The sequence below is a fragment of the Condylura cristata genome, unplaced genomic scaffold (assembly GCF_000260355.1).
Source record: "Condylura cristata isolate star-nosed mole 26May11 unplaced genomic scaffold, ConCri1.0 scaffold00005, whole genome shotgun sequence".
NCBI lineage: Eukaryota > Metazoa > Chordata > Mammalia > Eulipotyphla > Talpidae > Condylura > Condylura cristata.
In genome coordinates this window covers 43,414,853-43,437,041 of record NW_004567106.1, presented here as the reverse complement: position 1 = coordinate 43,437,041, position 22,189 = coordinate 43,414,853, and the positions used below count along the sequence as shown (strand labels likewise).

At 38.0% G+C, this 22,189-nt stretch overlaps 1 protein-coding gene across 1 annotated transcript in view; it reads right to left on the bottom strand.

The window, feature by feature from the left end:
- LHFPL3 (lipoma HMGIC fusion partner-like 3) overlaps positions 1 to 22,189 on the bottom strand; it is a 424,154-nt gene that overhangs the window by 281,722 nt on the left and 120,243 nt on the right. The window lies entirely within an intron of this gene.

The window sequence follows — 22,189 nt, the reverse complement described above, 5'->3', positions numbered from 1 at the left end:
TTTACTGGTGACAAATTCCTTAGTTTCCTACCATCTAAGAATGTCTGATTTCCTCTTCATTTTTAAAGGCTTTTTTTTTTTTTTGGAGGGTATAGCATTCTATATTGACTGTTTATTTCAGCTTTGGGGGGAAAAATGTGTTCCAATTTTTTATTTTTCATGTTGCCTGATAACAAATCTACTGTTGTTTGGTATTTCCCCTGCTATAGGTAATACGTAACTTTTTCCGGCTTTAAATATTTTTCTTTGTTTATAATCTTCAAAAGTTTATTTATGAAGAGACTTGGTGTGTATATATGTTTATACTGTTTATATGAGTTTATACTGTTTCTTTTGTTCAGATTCCTGAATCAGTAAGTTTAAGTCACTTGCCATATATGGGAAGTTTTCAGCCAATGTTTCTTTAAGTACTTTTTCAGCTTTATCCTCTTCCCTCTTCTGAGATCCTGATGGCATACATTTTAACTATTTTGTTATAATTCAAGGCTCCTGATCCTCTATTCATTTATTTACTATCTCAGTGTTCCTTATTTCTCTGATGCTAGTTTTCAATTCTGAATTTTCCTTTATATGGTCTGTTTTTTTTTGCCAGTACTTTTTACTTTTCTGAAACCTTAAGGTCTTTCACTTGTTCTTGGCATTGTTGGCAGAAGGGGACGGGGTGGTATTTGTCTCATTTGTTCAAGCATTTCATACTTACTCATGGAAGCATTTTGCCACAGCTGCTTTAGTATCTTTGTCAGATAATTCTAAGATCTCTGTCATTATGGTTACCTTTCTCGCTCATTAGATTTAAGGTCTTCCTAGTTATTGTCATGACATTTTTTACTGAAACTTATACATTTTCATATTATGCTATGAGAGTCTGGATCTTATTAAAACCTTCTATTTTAGCGAGTGTTATCTGACATTGCTCTGGCAGAAGAAGGGGGAGGCAGACACAACCTTGAGGTTGAAGCCCAAGGGTGTGGGTTGTTTGTTACTCCAGGTGGGGAATGGGACATTGGGTCCTATGTAGTGGGCATAGCCTTACTATTGCTGGGTAATAAGAAAGTCCTGACTCTATGCTAGATCTTTTCTAAAAGTGCCCCAGCAGGGAGTGGGAGGAAGGCCTATTTACTGCGGATGGAGGTGAAGTTTAGTTCTCCCATGTGGTCTCCACTGATTCTGAGGGAGGAAGGGGTCATTTCAGCATGGAGAGAATATATGTCTAAGCTCCTTATATGGCTGCTACTGGCACGGGTAGAGGTAGGACCACACTTTTATCTGTTGAATTTGAATAGAGTAGACTAGTTATTGTCTAAAAATTTCTATATTACTAAAATTTCTTGATCTCTAGTTAGAGAAAGTAGGCTTTGGGACTTCCTCTGCTTCTGCTGGCATTTCTATGTTCTTGGTTCCTTTAGCTCCAAGGATGGAAAAATCTAGGAACTCAATCCATGTTGTCCTCTGATGTCTAAAGTTCCCCAGTTCATTTGTCTCCTTCCTTCTACCAGATGTTTGTTTTATATATAATGTCCAAAGTTTAGAATTGTAATTAGCAGAGGGAAAATAAGAAAGTACATCTACTCCATCTTCTTAGAAGTGGAGCTTTACTTTGTGCCTTAAATGTGCATCCCTTTCTGAAAAAAAGTTTTCTTAATGTACCTTTTACTGAGCATCCACATTTTTGTGGTCTCTGATTAAAAAAAAAAATGTACTTAGCTATTTCTATTAGTTCCCTTTTCTTTCAATTTGTAGTCTCTAAAATTTCTGGATTTCAACTTCTACTCCTCAGCCTTCCATTGAAACTGCTCTCAAAGATTGCTAGTTATCCCCATAGTTTTTCTTTAAATTAAAGAGTGTGGGTTAAGTTTAGAATTATTTCATTACTCTTGTTAAAATTTTACCTCCCAGGTCCTCCCTGGTGGCACAATGGGTTAGAGCACAGCACTAAGAAGCTAAAGCCACATCAGCAAGAATTAGATCCTTGCCCCAAAGGTGATCCACATGGCACAAGGCAGCCCTCTCCTGATCTGCCTGCTGCTCCCCTCAGCAGTGTACTTCATTGATATGCCTGTTCTGCTCCCCACTCTGTCTCTGGTGAAGCCTCTCACTGCCCCTGCACCTCTTAAAAAATAAAAAGTTTACCACCCTTGGTTTCTACGACCAAATGTTTGCACCAAGACCTTTTTCTAATTTCTCTATGATGTTTATGATGTTATGCAAATCATAGGAGATCTTCATTCCATATTTTCTTCATTATAAAAAGGGGAATATAATCCTAACCCATACTTATTAGGGTCAAATGAAGGCCCAAATGTTATTATATGAATTTAACCAAGATGATTAGTGTTAGATACTGAGAGAGGTCTACTAGGGTAGACCTTAGTATACAGAATGAGTGTAATATAATCTCAGGGGCTTGACATACTCTGGTGGCAGAAAGAGGTAAGTGAATAGGCCATGAGGTAAGTGACAGGGAACATACTGAGCACATTAATGGTTATGGGAATGACTACGAATTGTGAGGATGCTGGCAAAGCTTCCCAAAAGGAGTACTTCGAACTTGAATCCTTGGTCTGAATAGGAATTGAATAATGAGATAAAGTATGGGATGTGCTCTGTACACTAGAAGATGTTGGGTCAAAAAAATCCTTATCAAATCAGTATTTATGCTGTTTTAGTGAATACAGTAAGTCCAATTTCAAAAAAATGTGTAATCAAGTCCATTTTAGGTTTGAAAGGAAGATATATGTACAAGATATCTTTATTATTTTTGGTCTAAACTATGCTCTTAAAAATGAAGTAGAATAACTTTTTAAAGACTCTTCACTAATCTACTTGGGAAAGATTAACTTTTATATTACAATGACATGCTCTGGTAATTGTAACAGTGACTAATTCCATTAATTGCATGTATTCATATTTGTATACTTGATTGGGTTCTCCTACTACACTCATTCATTCATCACCCTGTGCTTATCTTTTTTGGGTAAATATATTTAAAATTTATGATAATTAACAAATTGCTATATTCCCAAAGAGTTTTAATTTTTTTTCCTCTAAAACAAAGCAATTCAGTTATCCAAGCTCAAGCAGTTTTCCCATGACACCTAGCACCATTAATGTTATGCCTTTTTCATAGTGGAATTCACTGAGAGCTAACTATTTTCCATCTTTACCAGCTCTAACTTTTTATCATCTGCTTTCTCATTATTTTTAGGCATATACAGGAGAATACAAGGTTGAGCTTTGTAATTATCATCATTTGCTTCTAATTTGCTCTTCAGCATTAGCAATGTGAAAGCTTTTCATTTCCATATCTCATTGCAATGTGATGGCTTTAAAAATAAATGCAGCTCAGGTAAAATGTTTTCCCCTGTTCGTGATTGAATATAATCATGGAGTTAGAAGGCATAAATTCCATCGGTTATATGATTTATGCCCCACATGATTTAAAAAAGAGTATATATTTTATATTTTCTATAATGCTGTCCTGTTTGAATGTTGAGTTTATATGGGGGGGGGGCAGCACCACTCATCACAACACCATGTTTAAGGGTTTCCCTCTACTCCTTCATATCAGCAGTATGACTTGGCAGCTCTTAGAGCTGAAAAATCACATCAGAGCAGTTGATTAACTGACTAAAAACTGTTATAGTAACATAGGAAGGACGAACATGCTGAACCAATTGTATTTCTTTTTATCATAGCTTTACATAGCAAAAACAAAGTGATAGTGACTTAGGAATTTTATTTTGAAATCTGGAAATGGTTTTACTACCATCACACATCATGTCTCATCCACAAAGTAGGAAGTAGCATGTCAGCTGACCTACTACAATGTGGGCAAATTATTGAATCAAATATGCAACCTCAGGAACAGGCGAGGTGACACATGGGCATCAACTTTGAAGCCAATGTGTTTGTATTCACTATTAACAATCCCAAATCAGGAATTCACTTAGGTCTGTACAAAATTCTCAGTCAGAGGTGTTGCTATTTCTCTTAACAATAGTGACAGAATTCAAGGTGTTTGACATTTCTGGACCCTCTGAAGCCACTGCAGCATAAGTTCGATCCCTGACCAGGGAAATGAACCACATGGCATGACAGACCTCTCCTGATCCACTCACTGCTCCACTCAGCAGTGTATTTCAATGGGAAGCCTGTCCTGCTCCCCACTAGCCTCTGGTGAAATCTCTCACTGCACACACCTCTGGCCTGTACCCTAATTCTTGTATGCATAAATAAATGCATCCTTAAAAGAAAACAAAGTGTTTGACATTTTTGAAGTATTTGGTATCAAAAGGATACAATTTAATGTCAGAAGGGTAAAAATATAAATTAAAGGGCCCTCCCTGGTGGCGCAGCGGGTTAAAGCACTGCACTGAGAAACTAAAGCCACTTCCGCATGAGTTCGATCCCCGCCTGCCCCCGGAGGTGACCACATGGCGTGGCAGACCTCTCCTGACCCGCCCGCTGCTCCCCTCAGCAGTGTACTTCGTGGATCTGCCTGTTCTGCTCCCCACTCTGTCTCTGGTGAAGCCTCTCACCGCCCCTGAGCCTCTGGCCTGTACCCCAGTTCTGTATGTACAAATAAATAAATCTTTTAAAAAATATATAAATTAAAAAAGTAAAACAAAAATCTAACAGCAGACATTAAAGATTGGAATAAAGTATAGTGAGATAAAGACATAGTAATAATGAGAAAACTTCAGGAAATAATAACTATTCATAAATTAAAGTGCACACAACTATGACGCTGAATAAGTGTTCTTGAGTAGCTAATGGTTAAGACAACTCCTTCCTCTATATTCTTCCTTAGTTATATTTTCTCTGATTGTTTTCAGTTTGGCCACTGCATTTAAAAGAAGAAAGTAGAGAAGCCTTTAGAGATGAACAATAAATAAAGATTTAGGAAAACCAATTCCTGCAGAGAGATGCAAGGAGTAGGGTCTTTTTAGGCTTGGAAAGAAAAAAAATAGAGTACCTAGTGACTAGATTAATTTCTTTAAATACGGGATAAACTGTGAAAGTTTACTAAGCAGTAATTTTTCATTAACATCCAAACAAAAACAAGACACATAAAGGAAGAACCTAACGATAAATGAATGTATGACTGTAAAGAAGTGTTAGTTGGGCTAAAATATGGAAATGATCAAACTACAAAATAGTTTGAACATATTTTGGCCATCATGGTCTTGAGCACATAAAGATATGTTTTGAGTCTTATAAAAAAAACAAAAATCCATTATAGAAAATCTAGAAAAAAATAGCTAACAAAGATATATATATATAAAGCGCCTATAGGGCCCTCCTTGGTGGTGCAGCGGGTTAAAGCACAGCACAAAGAAGCTTAAGCCACTTCTGCATGAGTTCGATGCCCACCTGCCCCGGAGGAGATCCACATGGCATGACAGACCTCTCCTGACCCACCCGCTGTTCCCCTCAGCAGTGTACTTCGTCGATCTGCCTGTTCTGTACCCCACTTTGTCTCTGGTGAATCCTCTCACCCTCCACATCTCTGGCCTGTACCCCAGTTCTATACAAATAAATAAATAAATCTTTTTTTTTTAAAGCGCCTATAATTCCACAGGCTAGAGTCATATCTTTCCAGTTAGTATGGAATAAAGTTGAACAAACAATCAGAAATACTATTTATATCCTGACAATACTGAATTTGGAAAAGTAAATGTTACTGGAAACATTGTTGAGTTATTCAGGTTGGAAAAGTACTTTATCAAGGCTGTTCTTCTTCCTTGAGAGAAGCATGTGCAAATCCTACTTGAGGCAGTGATGGGTGTGATGGAGGCAGTGGAACACAGCATCGTAGACCACACAAGCACAATCTTCAGTCATTTAATGTGGAGCAGTAATTATTCATGCAGTCAGGGTCAAGTGTTCTGTAAGTAGCCAGTGATCAGGTGACTAAGCAAACATGTGGAAACTATTTCTGTGCCCTTTCCCTACACATCTTCTTAACTTCAAATAACAGCAGTATAAATACTTTACCCTTTATTATAGTGGTAAGCATTGTCTCTTTTAAGAACAGAAGCATTAAACACTAACTTCTCTTCTACATTTTAGATTAAAGTAGAATTTATGTCCAAATCCCAAACCTTGAGATATGTTGCCTAACAAATTTTTATCAGGTACTAACAAATGACTTATGTTCTAAAATATCCTATTTCATAGAAAGAAACATAGAAAGCAATGTCATATATATTAGACCAGACCTTAAGTTCTTATGGGCATGAATAATTTTGAGCTGTTTCAATACTCATAAAATATCAATTATTAGATATGAAGATTTGATGATTCATAATTATTTTTCATTGAATTATTTTCCTTATAGGTATCTTTAGGAATCTAATTTCCACCCCTTTGACTAAATACATTTACATAAGTGGATCTCAATCTAGTTATTTTGAAATTGCTTTCAGTTAATTTGATTCCCAGCACAGTTCAATTGATCAAATTTATTGTTCTGAAATCCAGCTTTTATAGCCAAAAAAGGAGAACAAAAAATACAACAACCATGAAATTGACTATGATACAGCTAATTCAATAGTTGAGTCTAGACATAGCTACAGATTAGTTTCCTTTGAGGTTTTCCTTGAGTTACAACTTTTCCTTCCCTTTTCCAAATGGAGATGTATCATATCTAGAATTCTCTTTCATTTCTCTTAACATACCTAAACCCCACGCTGCATCAATCACCTGGCCCAGAACCTCTGAATTCAGGGTGTTTTATGAAGGACATCAGGGCCTGGGAACACAGCCTTCCAGCCACCAGAAGGGAAAAAAACAGTGGCTTTTCAGCATAACATGGCACTTACATTTGTGAGATATATTTTCAATTCTACAGTTCACAACAATAAAACCATATGCAAACAGTCCCATTTAGCTGGAACTCCAGATTTTATTAACATCTTGTTTGCTATTAATGTCATATCCAAAAAAGGTTTGCCTTCAGTTTAAATCATATTAGCAATACCACAGAGCACTCACTGCTCCCAAGTGACTAGAGAAGTTCAGTTGACTAGTTTTGAAGGCTTCATCTTACTTAATGGCTTTTAATTTAATAGAACGAATGTTGTTGAAAGAAAAGCAGCATTAAAGTGGTCTATGGCATGGGTTTATTATACTGTAAAGAGTCTGTGAAAATATACTTATGATTAACCGCGGAATAATAATAAATTCAGAAGAATACACCAAACCAAGCAATTTTTGCCTTCCTTTATTCTTTACCTTGATCGATAAACCTTTATTAAACATTTCTGCCAAATGCTGTGAGAAACCCTGCGGGATATATTAATAATAAAGAATAAGTGAAGAGATAAATGCAAAGTTGCATTATAAAATGACATGTTTTTATGCCAAGATGGATGTGATAAACTCAAAGAGTAAAGCTGCTTAGAAATATAGGAGAGATGCAGCAGGTTTGAGAGGGCATCTGAGGAATATATGACACTTGAAGGATGACAAGGCATTTCAGAGGTTAGTGGGAGACACGGGGGACAGTATTCACGGGGCTGCTTGCAGTCACCTATCAACAGAAGAAAGGGCTTACTTTGTGAGCAGGGATTTGTTCAAAAACTTCTGGCTGATGAGTGAATCTGATTTGTGTTTAGAAAATTCACTCAGTCTTCTGTGAGGAGGGAAAGGTACAGGAGAGAAAAAGATGTGAGCCCAGAAGACCATGAGGTCTATAACAATGGTCCAGGTGAGAGCAGATAGAAGCCTGAAGGAGCTCAGGAATAAGGAGGAAAGAGAGGAAGGAAAACCTAAGATTCAGACTTGCTAGGAAATACTGGGGTACCGGGACCCATGGATGAGAGGGCATCAGGGACACAGAACCTCCCCCTGGGGACTGTAAAGCTTGCCCCTGTATCAGGTGCCTCAGTGTCTGGGAGCTGCAGCAGAGAGAGGAGTGTACAACAAGGATGGAAAGGATAGAAAACAGAGGAGTTTTTCTTCAGAGAACAATGGGACTTGGGTAAGCAAAGACTAGAGAAAAGGGCAGAACCCTTAATGAGGGAAACTGCACTCAATAAAACTAAACCTCAGTGTGAGGAGCAAAGGGAAGGTACAGCCCTCCTTGAACTTAAACTCTGCTAGATGCCTTCCATGAGCTCTCCCTTGCCTGAGTGGCAAGAGCGTGGGTGGATGCCAAACTGAAATCAGACAGGAGCCAGAGTCAAGGTCAGAGGACAAGTCTTTTTATCACTAAGAGTTTATGAGATGTCCAATTAGCCCTCTAATCTACGGGGCCATACCAGTTCATGGAAACTGCTGTGCTTGGTTGCCCAGCAAAAATGCGGTCGATCTTTGTAAGGTTAGTCAGCATTTATAGCTCTGTCCCTAGGTTTTTCCAAGGCCAGTGACACCCTTCCCTCCCCTGCACAGGATCTTTGGACTTTTGCTAGCTTACCTGCATTGACTACTGGGGGTACATGTCACCCAGGAAAAATTAACAGAGCCTGTAGTGTGCAGGCGGTGGTCTTACTTTTGGTCAAACACTAAATTCCATAAAGAATTGGCTCTTCCTTGCCAGACTTGACAGCCTACAGGGCAAGCATGTCTGTAACTGAAAAGGCACTGAGGCTTTTGCAAGCCTCAGGCAAAAGATTCTGCTTACAAAGTCTTACTAAGATCACAGGTAGGCAGCCCAGGATTTGCTTTCATCTTGATCTAGCAGCTTCCTCTGTCATTTCCCAGCCAGGCCCCCTGTACTTCCTGACCACTGGGTCTGTAAGTCACAAGGAGAAATTGTGGAATTTGTTGGAAATAACTGACAGTTTTCTTTCAGTCAACCTCTGCAGCCTGCAAATGCTTTCCCCTCTCCAGCTGGAGCTCCACAGGCTGCAGACCAAGCTGTTACTGTCCGCTACCTGCAATGTCTGCCTGCAGCATTAGCCCCCAGATCCCAGCTGTATCATTTTTTACCTGAGCCTCAGGAGAAAAAATTTTATTTGCAAAGTCCACTGAGATGAGAGCTGGGTCACACCTGAGGGAATAATTGAATTCCAAGATCTACAGGAAAGCTTAGCTAGGGAAATCTGTTGTGAACTGACAGTGATTGCACATCTTTCCCTCAGCTCAAATCCAACAGAGGCTTCTGCCTTAGCCACTGTAGAACAGTAACCCACTAGACACTGTTTTGGCCCTCACCTGTTGACTAGATTCTTAGGTCTTCATCCAGTGCTGACTCTTGAGCTCCAATCATCCTGATTAGTGACAAAGTTACAGACTGCACAACAACAGAAAGCTCCACATCAAGGCCAACAGACCAGGCCACTATCCTGCTACCTTCAATACTATCTCAAGACCTTCTCAGCAAGACTAGGAAGGAAAGCTGTTTGGCCTAATCCATAGCAATAAAAACTGAACACAGAACATAATGAGTAAGCAACAGAATTCATGCTAATGGGCTGTTCAAGTCAAAGTACTGGGGGGAAATCCTAAAGTAACACCAAAACTAATCAAGGCTGACTTCAGAAGGGGAGGTAGAGGGTTAGTCACAAAGAGGGTCAAACCAAGGTAGAAGATGATGGGTGTTGTGGCGACGGGCATAGTATGACAGCATGCATTTGAGGAGATATCAAGCTGTATCCTTAAACATATACAGTGTTGTAAACCAACATCTCTATAAAAATAACCTTTAGAAACACATTTACTAGATTTGGAAAAAGAAAAGTTGTAAAACATCTTTAATATGTTGGTTCATTTTGTAATTTTATTCCCAGTAGTATTTTCTCCCCCCCCCCAACACACACACACATTACAAAAATACTATGTAAAGAGAGTGGAATCTTTTAATTTACCAAGTTGTATTTTTGGGTTAAATGTAATTACAACTGCATGCTTTTTATTGTCTTGCTTCAAAATATAAATGAGATCATTAGTTTAATGATTTAAATATCCCAATAAAAAGAAATTAATGTAACAGATTGAGCTAATTCATCTTATTACCAGTCATCAGGTCTCTTTGGGGAGGGAAAATACTTTATAATTAATGATACAATATTAGTATATTTAAAACTAATACAAACACAAAGAATTCCCTCATCCTTTTGAAGTTTTTTTTTCCTTCAAATATCTGTAAGATCTGGAAGCTATTGAGGCTGGCTGGTGGTAATTTCATCTTCTGCATAGGTAGTTAAAGGCAAAGAACTGGCCTGTGCTTCATTGTATTATTAAAGATTTTCTTCTCCAAAGAGCAAATGCTAGCACAAATGTAAAAAATTACAGGTTTTGCATAGCACTAAATTTTTCTTCAGAGCACATTGACATCAATCACTTGTTTTTTGTTGTTGTTTGTTTGTTTACCCAAAACTCCACTAAGATAAATTGTGATTCATTTCACAAACAAGGAAACAGTTAACCCAAAATTCAGCGGTTTGAGTGTTTGAGAAGATATCATACCATGTCCACCACCACAACACCCAAAATTCAGTGGATCACCCACTAAAGTTAATGGCAAAGTGGGGGCTGGGGTTCAAGTATTCAGACTCATCCCTGTATTCGTTTCATTTCGCATTCCATCTTTTTGGAGTAAGACATGACTTCTATCTTTCAGTTAATCTGAGGCTGATATGAACTTCAGTGAGTTATTGCATGTGGCAATGTTTATGTTCAAACCTTGTACCCACTATCATCATGGAAGGGAATTCATTAAACTTTTTGGAATTATTATTCAAAGGAGAAATAGATGACTACATGTTTCCATTTTAAAATTTACTTAAACATGATTATAATAGAAGAAACCTACTCAGCATAATAAAGTCCATATACCACAAACCTGCAGTGAATATACTAATTGTGAAAGGTTGAAGGTTTTCCCTTTCATTAAGAATGAGACAAGGATACCTATGGTCACCACTTCTGTTTATTTATTAGAAGTTTTAAGTTTTAGTTAGATCAACCAGAAAATAGGATATAAATGCAATCCAGATTGGAAAAAGAGTGAAACTATCATTATTTGCAGGTGATATGATAGTATAGGTAGAAAACCCTAATGATGCTACCAAAAAGCTACTAGAAACAATCAGTGATATGATGAAGTGTAATGTTACAAAACAGCATGCACAATCTGGTTGCATTTTTATATACAATCAACAAGATGATAAAAAAGTCAAATACCTAGTAATTAATTTAACCAAGGAGATTAAGATTTATATAATGAAAACGATATATTATTAATGAATATATATTAAGACATAGTAAAAGGGAAGACATTTCCCTCACACATGAACAGAATCATTATAATCAAAATATTTATCAAAATTATATGTAAATTTTTGACTATCCCTTTGAAATACCAACAGTAATCTTCAAATAAATTGAATAAAAATTTTTAAATTTATATGGAACCAAAATATTCTTAGCCCAATTCTCTTCTAATACCCAGATGAGATGCCTACTAGATAAGGAAGTGAGTGACATAGGAGCGTTCACTGGTCAATGGTTTGATTGAATACAGGTGGATTTTTTTCCAGGTGTGGTAGAAATCATTGTGATGGCAAAAATCATAGTCCAATGATCAGAAACTTCATTTTATAATATTGTGAATTCACAAACTATATCCACAGTGATTATTTAATCTTCACAACTCTACAAAATGTATTTTTTTGTTCATTTTACATATTAGGAAACAGGATAAAAGAAAATTTCACCTTAAAATAAAAAGAGGTAGGTCCACCCTGGTGGCACAGCAGGTTAAAGCAAAGCACTAAGAAGCTTAAGCCACTTCAGCATGAGTTCAATCCCCACCCCAGAGACATGGCACAGCAGACCTCTCCTGACCCACCTGCTGCTCCCCTCAGCAGTGTACTTCATCAGTCAGCCTGTTCTGCTCCCCACTCTGTCTCTGGTGAATCTTCTCACTGCCCCTGCACCTCTGGGCTGTACCCCAGTTTTGCATGCATAAATAAATAAATCTTTAAAAAAAATAAAACGAGGCAAAAATCATTCTGATCTTGGACACTTAAGCTGACCTCAATCTCATGCCTAGCTTTTCTGACTTTCTGAAAACCCACATCTTTGGATCTTGGCTTCTTGCACTTCTCCTGTGCCAGGTCATGACAGACTATGGCACTGTGACTCAGGTGTCTAGACTGCCATGTGGGGTTCTGGCTCTGCCTCTCTACCCTCCGGGTGTCTGCTGCCTTCTCGGGTAGCACTGGAGATGGGATTAGTGGGCAAAACTGGGACCTCAGTACCAAGAGAGATTTCTGACCAGGCTCCAGGCAGGTTCCCAGCAGCAGCCCCTTTGGAAGGAGGAAAGACTGGCACTTCCACATCCCCAGCACATCATCAGGCTTTGTATACATGGGGGACGGGGGAGGGTGTATATTAATATTGAAATTTATGTTTGTGCTCTCTCTTTTTTTTTTATTGGTTTGTGCAGGGATTCTGTAGGATGGTAACCATAGAAACAACAGAACAAGAGAAATGAGATTTCACCTCAAAAATGCATATCATAGACTGTTTACTAAAAATGGCAGATCTTCCAGCTCTCACAGAGGAAGACAAAGAAAATGTGGCTTCCAGTTGGCTTCACTATTGTTCTACATATACACATACACATGTATATATATATACACATATATACATACACTTACATTATGAATGTGTGAATGTATTTTATTAATATTTAATTTTAAATTGACATTCATATTTTTAAAATAATGCTTGATTTTATTATGCTAAAATTTTACTTTTTAGGTTGAAATTTTAGAATCTTCTTTATCAGATAAATCACCAAAGCTTTTGTTTTATATATATATATATATCTCCTTATATAAAGTGTGTGTGTGTGTGTGTGTGTGTGTGTATACATATATTAATAATGTTCAAAAGGAAATTTTATGTTTTGGAGTTAAAATCTAAGAATTTTCTTTATCAAGTTAATTAACAATGCCTTGTTCTGACACATATGTAAACTTTATAAATGAGTAAAGCATTATTAGTAAAACACTTTTGTTTTTTGCTTTGTCAGTCACACTTGATGACCATAATCAAATAATCAACTCTTCCGTTCTCATATTCCTAGCATACAGCAAGTCATCTATAACAGCCAGTCTCTAACCACTACACAGGCTGGGGCTGACTTCTCTTGGTACTAAGGTAATTGGAAACTGTTCAGTGCAGGAACAATGGAATGAGCAAAAGGACCTTGTATTTTGCGTAGGCCCTCAATTTTATCTCCTAAAGAGGCAGAAAAAATGCCATCTGAAAAATAATTTAGGAAAATTTATAAGAACTTAGACAAAAGTTTTTCAAGTTTCCTTTCCCTCCCTTGCTAAGGATGCTTTATATTAACTTCCTGTCCATACTGCTCTTTGCTGAGCATAGAGGATAAACACTGCTCTGTGGGGATTGATCTAGCAGCGATGGCAGGGTACATGTTCATAGCATTCAGTTACATTGCAGCTGAAGCAATACAGCTTCATGTATAAGCACTGACTTTATTCTATTTACTTATATATTTTTTTATGTCATTGTTCATTTTTTTTACAATGTTTGCTTTCTTTTCTCAGATGTAGTCCTGACAGAATTCCCATCACCAGTTCATTGGTGCACCACCACCATAGTCCCTTGTGCTCTGCCTGCTCTTGTTATGATCCCTCATCCTCCCCATCCCCTGCAGAATGTCTCTGATTTTTGTTTTGTATATTTTTTATTGTTATTATTTTTTTCTGCAATGCCTTATTTAGCTCTTCTATATTCTTCCTATAAGTGAAAAATCCAATATTTTTCTTTTTCCTTCTGACTTATTTAACTGAGCATAATCCCTTCTAGCTCCATCCATGTTGCTGCAAATGGTATTAATTCATCTTCTTTGATTGCTGAATAGTATTCCATTGAGTATCTACACCACATCTTCTTGATCCAGTCATTTATTTTTGGGCATCTGGGTTGTTTCCAAGTCTTACCCATTATAAGTATGAGCACTGACTTTGACACCAGCCAGGGCTTTGTTTAAAATCTACTGACTTGTGCCATCTCAATTAACTTTAGTGAAGTTCACTAAGGGAAATAATAAGTGAGAATTAAATGAGATAATATACATGGCATGTCTAGCACATCTGGTGAGTAAAATGAAATGGACCACTATTATAATAGGGGTATCATGAAAGCCAAAGGCAGTGACTCTCTTTCTGGTGGGAGGTACAAGGTGAAGGGGTTGACTGGTTCCTAAGGAGAAGCTGAAGTCATAGAAAATGCCTAAGGATAGAGAGAGGGATAGAGGAAATGAGAGCAAACTGGGAATCCATCTGCAGTTTTCACTTTCATGTCTTACTATGAATTTTGAAAGAAGAAGAAAGAGAAGTTTGGAAATGAAAATTGGTGTTTTATGTTCAAGGTCAGAGGAGAAGAGCTGAGTTCTAGATGAGCAGAACTACAGAGCAATGTTGAGGTTCCAGAATCCCAAAAGTACATCTGCCTAGGGATCCTAGGCTGCCTGGCATGGTGCTACAAATCTGGCCTGGGCAGATCCTACCCCGTTTCCCCAAGACCATGTAAGTTCCCAGGGTTTCTGAATGTGCCTTTGAGGGGTCCAAGTAAGTAACATAGATGAAGCTGCCCACCAAGCCAAGAACTCAGCAAGGCTAGTTTTGACTCAAATAATGAACAAATGAATGAACAATCAAACAAGATCTGAGGACTATGGAAAAATCTGCCCATCTTACACAGAGCAGTTTTGGGGATGGTTGGTTATTTTTCTAGATAGAAAAAGCAGGGAAGTTTTTTTTTATTAAATAACAAGAGGATATGAACATGTGCTAATGAGGAAAGCTCTAAGCAGAGGGAACATTATAAACAGAGGAAATTCAAGGGTATTACTGGGGAATGTGTGGCACACAAGGTTTTGCAGCTTAGAGGGCATAACTGAGGAATAGTGGTGGATCAATCTTATCTATTTAATGAGTAAATGGAAAATAGAAGTTTGACCAGATGGTTTAGGGCATGGAATATTGAACTAAAAGATTTTTAGATGGGCTACTAAAGGAGACACACACATGAAAGCATTTTGTGAAATAATATATGTTAATTATTACTTCCATTGTCAATATCATTTCATGGTAATGAGAAGCTGTTAAGCTTGTTAAGAAAAATAACATTCATCTCAGTAAATGCATTGGGGCACTACTAATCGAAATATGTTTAAAGCCATACACATAATTTAAAATTTTCTAGTCACCATAAAAAAATGAAATAAGGGCCCTCCCTGGTGGCGCAGCAGGTTAGAGCACAGCTCTAAAATGAAGCTAAAGACATTTTGGTAACCCACATGACGTAGCAGACCTCTCCTGACCCGCCTGCTGCTCCACTTAGCAGTGTACTTCATCATTTGGCCTGTTCTGCTCCCCACTCTGTCTCTGGTGAATACTCTCATTGCCTCTGCACCTCTAGCCTGTACCCCAGTTCTATATGCATAAATAAATAAATCTTTAAGAAAAATAAATATCAATGTGACACAAGGTATGCAACCTCTATTGACTGACATACTCTGGACAGAGATGGAAGTGCTCTGAAAAATCAGACTTTCCATGCTAACTTATGTTATGACCTCCCTTTTTTGTATAATCGTAATATCAAAATATTCTGCAACCTTCAGCTTACAACTGGATTGCCTCAGCCACATCAGGCACTACCTGGCCCTGACAAGCAAGCACTGCACCAGGGTGAGAAATTCCTCTTGAAGTCAAAAGTCATTAAACAACTGACTGATTAATAAAAACAAATGGCTGTTACTGCAAAGTCACTGCCAGACAGAGGAAAACCCAAATCTTATCACTCTATCTCACATCGTCTTCTATTCAGTTTCTAAATACCCACTCAAGCTTCTTACTATCTAGTCTTCAGATATGGAAATTCACTCAAGGCACCCATTCAGAGCTAATCAGGTTTTTTACCATCTAGGCTTCAAGGAAACTCACTTAAACTTTCTAACAAGTTTTTCAAAAAAATAATAAGTAGCCATTGATATTACAGGACATAGTAGAAACTGGAGCTAACCACATCTGACTAAAGAGTATGTTGAGTAGGAAGTGCATATATATTACCCTGTTAATAAATTTGAACAATGAATAAATAGAAAAAAGGGAAAATTGCTTCCTAGAAAATGTGAAATTGACGCTTTGTATTCTGGAATCAATAAGACTTGTCCCTGTTTACAGACACAGGAAAGAATCTGATGGAAAGGGAAGAAAGCAGGAATTGATGATAGATTGATAGAGATACTCTTCAAGGAGGTAGGAAGGAATAAAAGGGTTCAAAGATGTAAAAGGAGGGAACCAGGTGAAAATCTATATCCTCCACTTACAAAGAAAAGGAGAGGTGGTGAGCTAAAATATACTTTAAGTTGGAAAGCAAGGAATTTGAGAATTTCCATAAGTTAAATAATTGCTAAATTACTTGGCACAATGGTTATAAATGAACATGAGAGCAGAATAGATTTTTCAGAGAATTTACATAAAAACCAATACCATATGCACTGAACAGTTATTATTATACAATATTTATTAAGCTCTTCTATGCTTATTGTACAAGGCTCCAAATGGAAAACACAGCCAATAGTACGGGATGTGCCAGGCAAAGCCCAAAGAAAATGCTATTGAGCAATACCCCTATAAAGGGACCATTTCTTTGGCAAATTCAGTATGGTCTAGGGTTCAGCAGTAGGTCCAGGCATGCTCTGAATAGACCTATTTCAAAGATAACTGCTTGAACTCAAATTCTCTCTCCTGAAAGAAACTCACTAAGCAATTTGGGGCAAATCAGTGTCCTCTTTGTCTGAAGGACAGGGCTTCAGGATTGCTACTGTCCTACTTCTGTTATAGAAATTCTGATGTTTCCTGCTAACTACCTGTAAATAGGAAAAAGGGAACAATCAATAGATATCAAATGCAAACACAACATCTAAAAAGGAAATCCAATTCATAATGGCATTGTTACACAATCGGTAGTAGAAATACAAATTAAGGTAACATTGGTTTACAACACTGTATATGATTTAGGGGAATAGATTCATCTCTCCTCAGATAATGCCACACCACACCTATCACCAAAATACCCACAGTCCCTTTCCCTAGGCCACCAGCCTCCCTCCCAACTTTATTCCCTTTACTCTCCCCCACCTGCAGTAGCCTCAATTCTGCAATCATATTTCAAAGGATTGTTTGGTTTACTTTTGTCTCTTCATTTTTTTCCTCTATATCCAACACACAAATGACATAATCCAGTATTCGTCTTTCTTCTCCTGACTTATTTTACCATTACCCCCTCCAGTTCAGCTATGTTGCCATACGTGTCTAGAGTTCATCTTTGCTTTTATAGCTGAGTAGATACACATCTGAATCTAGTCAACTGTTTTGGGCATTTAGGTTGTTTCCATAATTTGGCTACTTTAAATAGTGCTGCAATGAACATAGCAGTGCATTATCCTTTCAAACTAGTGTTTTAGAGTTTTGCACTTTTTGGATAAAAATCTCAGGGTATAATTGTTGAACATATCTGAATATCTGGTCTGATATAGGTTATATCTCAAGACCGCTACATACACACAATATTAAGGATTTCCAGACAGTGACACTAGAGCAGCAAATGCTAAGTACAGACACCACGTGACTACACTACCATGATCATGATAACACCCTGGTTGTACAACCTCTTTTTCTTTGCCTAAAGCCCCAGTCTTCTCAAGAACTCAGGCCCTGACTTACTTTTCCCTTATTCTCAGAGGGAAGAGTCTACATCCTACAAAATGCCGGCAGACTGCGGTGTCCGCCTAGAACTTCACTGTAGTTGCTGCACTCTCAACATCTCTGCTGGGCTCCTCAATCCCACATGTCTATTTGAACCCCATATGCGGGCATGGCCATACGTCCACCTGTCCTATGCTGCCTAATCAGCTGGACCTTCTCTCACAGTGTCTTTGGCTTTCTCTCATCCCTTGACCACCTGACACAATTGAGGGAGTGAAGGTTTAAGTATAATTGAGGTCCTGGACCTCCCAAATTCTTAGGCTTTGGAGGAGGAAAGAAAGATTGTAGTCATACACCTAGGTGAAAAGAAGGATCTGAGGATCCCACACTCATGCAGGCCAGGTTAAAAGCAGTGTGGCCACCTTCTTGGCCTTTTATACCAAAGTCATGCCCTTTTCCAAGTTCTCCAAGTGAATCAAAGGAAACAGCACTGCTCCCTGAATACAAGAAATTTTGGTATGCACATGGCTGTGTGACTCAGCATTCTCCCTTTCTCTTGTTGAAAATCATCCAAAAGCACACTCAATTTTTGGCAAAACTTGGAGAGAAATTCTAAAATATTTGAAAGGGTTGCCAAAAGCAATCAAGTTCACTTAGGAACTGCATGGAAGAAACTGGATAAGAGCCAAGCAGAGATTTCTATGGCAAAAACTCAGCTATGGGAGGTCTCAGAAATGACAAAAAAAAATACACTTTTTGACGTTAAAAGGTCCATTCTGATACTTGCTTGCACCAGTAGGGGTGGAAATAGGAATGAGCTGACCTAGTTTACAAAAGAGGAACAAAAGAGGATGGACAACATGATGAAATAGGAAGACAAGTCATATTCGCAAGAAGCAATCTGTCTTGGTACAGCAAGAAGGGAGTTGTGAATCCCAACTAACATGTAATGTTCCCTTTTCTCCCTTCAATCAAAAAGTGATAGCAAATTACAGTGTCTAACTTCCATAGACAAAATGGTGAAGACCATCAAAGAGATTTCACTTACCCCTAAAATATGCCAGGCCAACATGCTTTCACAGGAAAATTTAAAGGGAAAATAATTAACAAAATTAATTTAAAAGTGTTCCAGGGGAAAATAATAAAAGGAATATTTCCAAACTTGTGCTACATAGTAAATGTAATATTAACACCAAATGCCAAAAATACCAACAGTACACAAAAATAAAATCCTAAACTACAGATCAATACCATTTAAAATTCCTAAATAAAATACTAGTAAACAGAATCCAATAAGAACATTAAGGAATAATGATGAGAAGATTATCTAATATTTAGAATTATATTAATATGATTTACCAAACTAGTAATTCCAAGAAAATAACACCATTTTTAGTTTGTGAAAGGAACACTTCATAAAATGAGAATTAAGGGCTACTGACTGTGCATAGTAAAATACAGCTTAGTGCAAAAGCCAATAAATGTCTAGAAACTGAGGATGGAAATAAGATACGAGAGACAAATTTCACTATATATATTTTAAATACATCATGAAGTTTAAATCCCGGGGATGAAGTACTTACTAAAAATTGTATGTATAATATGTTTAAAAAGAAAAAAGACCTTCTCGTTAGTTCTCATTCATTCTCCCACTGGGCACCCCATTTTTAACTGTGGAGAACCCCTCTACACTGTGAGATATCTTAGATTTCTTGCCTCACCTGCCTCAGAAGAGAAGGGAGACATTAAGATGGTATGTCCTAAAGGAATCGAGAAGCCAGAGATAAACAGAAGCAACATCTGCCAAACCCAGACTTTTTACCATTTTCCCCCTGGTGTTCCCCCCCTCCCAACATGCTCTATCCCTAGAGCTGTGGCCCAGGAATATCTGTGCTCTGAAAGATGGAGTGAAGGAGAGAAGGGAATGGAAAATGTTTCCATGAGGATGGGGTGGATAAGGTAAGTAGCACACTGTGGGGTAAGTCACATTATGACTCTGCTCCATCCTACATCCCTTGATCTTTCAGAGCCAAAGTGCCCCTCAAAATCTGACAGAAGAAGATATGTGTAATAGTCACAGCACATTTAGAATACAGATGAGTGTTCTAAATAGTGAATACTTGCAAGAACTGAAAAGAGTCCCAAACTACTGAACAGAAAGAGGAAAGAAATAAAAAATTCTAATCACCAGGAGTATCATGATTAAGAAAACTTGAAAAATCTCAAGTATATTTTGTAAAGACTTATCAATGAAGTTGCTACCTAGGACATTCTGCTCTCCTACTTAAATCAGTATCTTATTATATAAAATGACTATATGTCTTACTAAGGTACTTAGAAAAACTACAAATATTTTAAAATCTGTAAAGACTTTCTCACCCCCATATTTATTTTTATAACTTTTCTACATGATATACCTTTTTCTTGAGACAAACAATAAAATTAACAGTGTACTTTTAAAAATCTGTGGATCCTTAATTTTAAAACCTTGATCTTTGTTTATGAAAAGAAAGGAAACTACAAGTGAATATACAATTTATAAGAGGGTGAGTCAGAATGGCAGTCAATAGTGACTTATCCCTCGCCTGTTTAATCTCTGCAACCAAAACCAGTTTATCAACAATTAAGCCTCACCATTGGTTGGAGGCTGTTTTCCATTCTACTTTAGGACAAGAAGGGCATCTACAGGAAGAGAATCAGTCTTGCAAAAACAAATCAGGAGTAAGAATGAAAACAAATTACTGGTCTTTACTCTTTGATCAGTTGGTAGACCAAACTTTTGTTTTTATCATATCGAGTACATTCTCATAGGGCCTAATGACACCCACCTATTTTTTGGAGTCAATGCTTCTATTCTATGATCACTCCAAACTTTGCAGAGGCAAGGTGTAGAGTATCTCCCCATGGTTCCACATGTGTTCATATCAACTGGCACAAAGTGCATCCAATGCACTGCCCGTAATCCTGTGTACATTTCCATATGGGAAGGTAATAAACACTGTCCAACAAGCTAAAACCCAGATGGAGACTTGGCATATGAAGAATTATGCAGCGTATCTTCCCAGATCTCTTTTGCTCAGACTGGACCACAGCCAGTCTGTGAGCTGCCTGCCAGTCAAGAGGGAGAACACCTGGGGTGGGACATGGTGGCATATGGCACACTGGGCAAGCTGCCAGCTGTCTTTTGGGTTCTAAATCTGTTCAATGTTCATGACATGCAAGAAATTGCTGTTTTAGGGTTTGAGGAGGTGGCAGGGAGAAGAACAAGAAAAGCAAACCTCAGAAAGGCAGTGTCTTCTTTTAGCCCTGTTTGTGACAAATGACTGACTCATTCTGCCTACTATGCACATGGAAGCAAGGAATTACAAGAAGTGTAAACACGTAAGACTCAAAAAGACAGACCCAATTTAAAGTAGAACTTTGTTAACCACCCCACTCATGGTATATCATTTCAGGGTGAGAATTGTGGCTTTGAAAGAGGCTTCATCTGGGCAAATACATGATAGACAGCAACCCTAAGGACCCTTTAATCAAGAAGAGCTGGCTCCAGAGGAGGCTTCCAGACCACTAGTGTGGCTTAGAGAGACTCCTAGAAGCAGATCCAGAGCCAAGTAATTTGGGGTGTGATTTACTGAGGAAGTATTGTCAAGAGACAAAGTTGAAAGAAGTGAAGGGGAAGGAAGATGACATGGGAAGGAGATGAAGCAAGGATGCTGTTCAAGTGAAATCTAACCTAAGCAGGGTTCCCTGGGAAGCGGAAGAGTGGAACAGTAAGCGCTACAGACAGAGTTCTTCTACCTTGAGTAAAAGGACTTGAGTTTTGTACTCTTCTATTAATCAGTCATCAGTCTCAGGGCACTCCTGAAGGGAGGGAATGGTATAACCCAGGCCAGGCAATTGTTCTCCAATAAAATCTATTCAGCAAAAAGGTGAGAATGTGAGCCCACAGCAGCCAAGACTCACAGATTGGGAGGGATAGGTAGGGGCACTGTTACCCCTCACCTGCCAACTTACCACGGTGTATTCTAGACTGCAAAGGCAACCAAATAATTCTTGCTCCTACAGCCTTTCTAAAAACCGTATCTTAATAAGTAATGACTCTAATTGACACTAATAATTGCTTGTATTTAGGAGACATTTAAACATCTCAAGTTGCCATTATGCAAAGCAATACTCTCTAGTAAAATATTTTCATGAATACACCAGATTCCTCTCTGGGTTCCCATGCCCTTCACCTCTTTTCTGATTCCCAGTCTCCATATTTTCTTTTTCTCTCCCTTCCATGCCATGCTCTGTCCCTCATTGCCTCTCACTGAGGACATTTACTATTGAACAGAATGAAGCACAAGTAACAGAGCCCAGAACTTTTCTCTCAGAGAACAAGAATTCTGTCTAGGGAATCTCTTCCTTATACCAATAAATATCAATCTCTTTATACCAATCTCTTCTTTATACCAATAATCTCCACAAAAATAACTGAGTTTGAG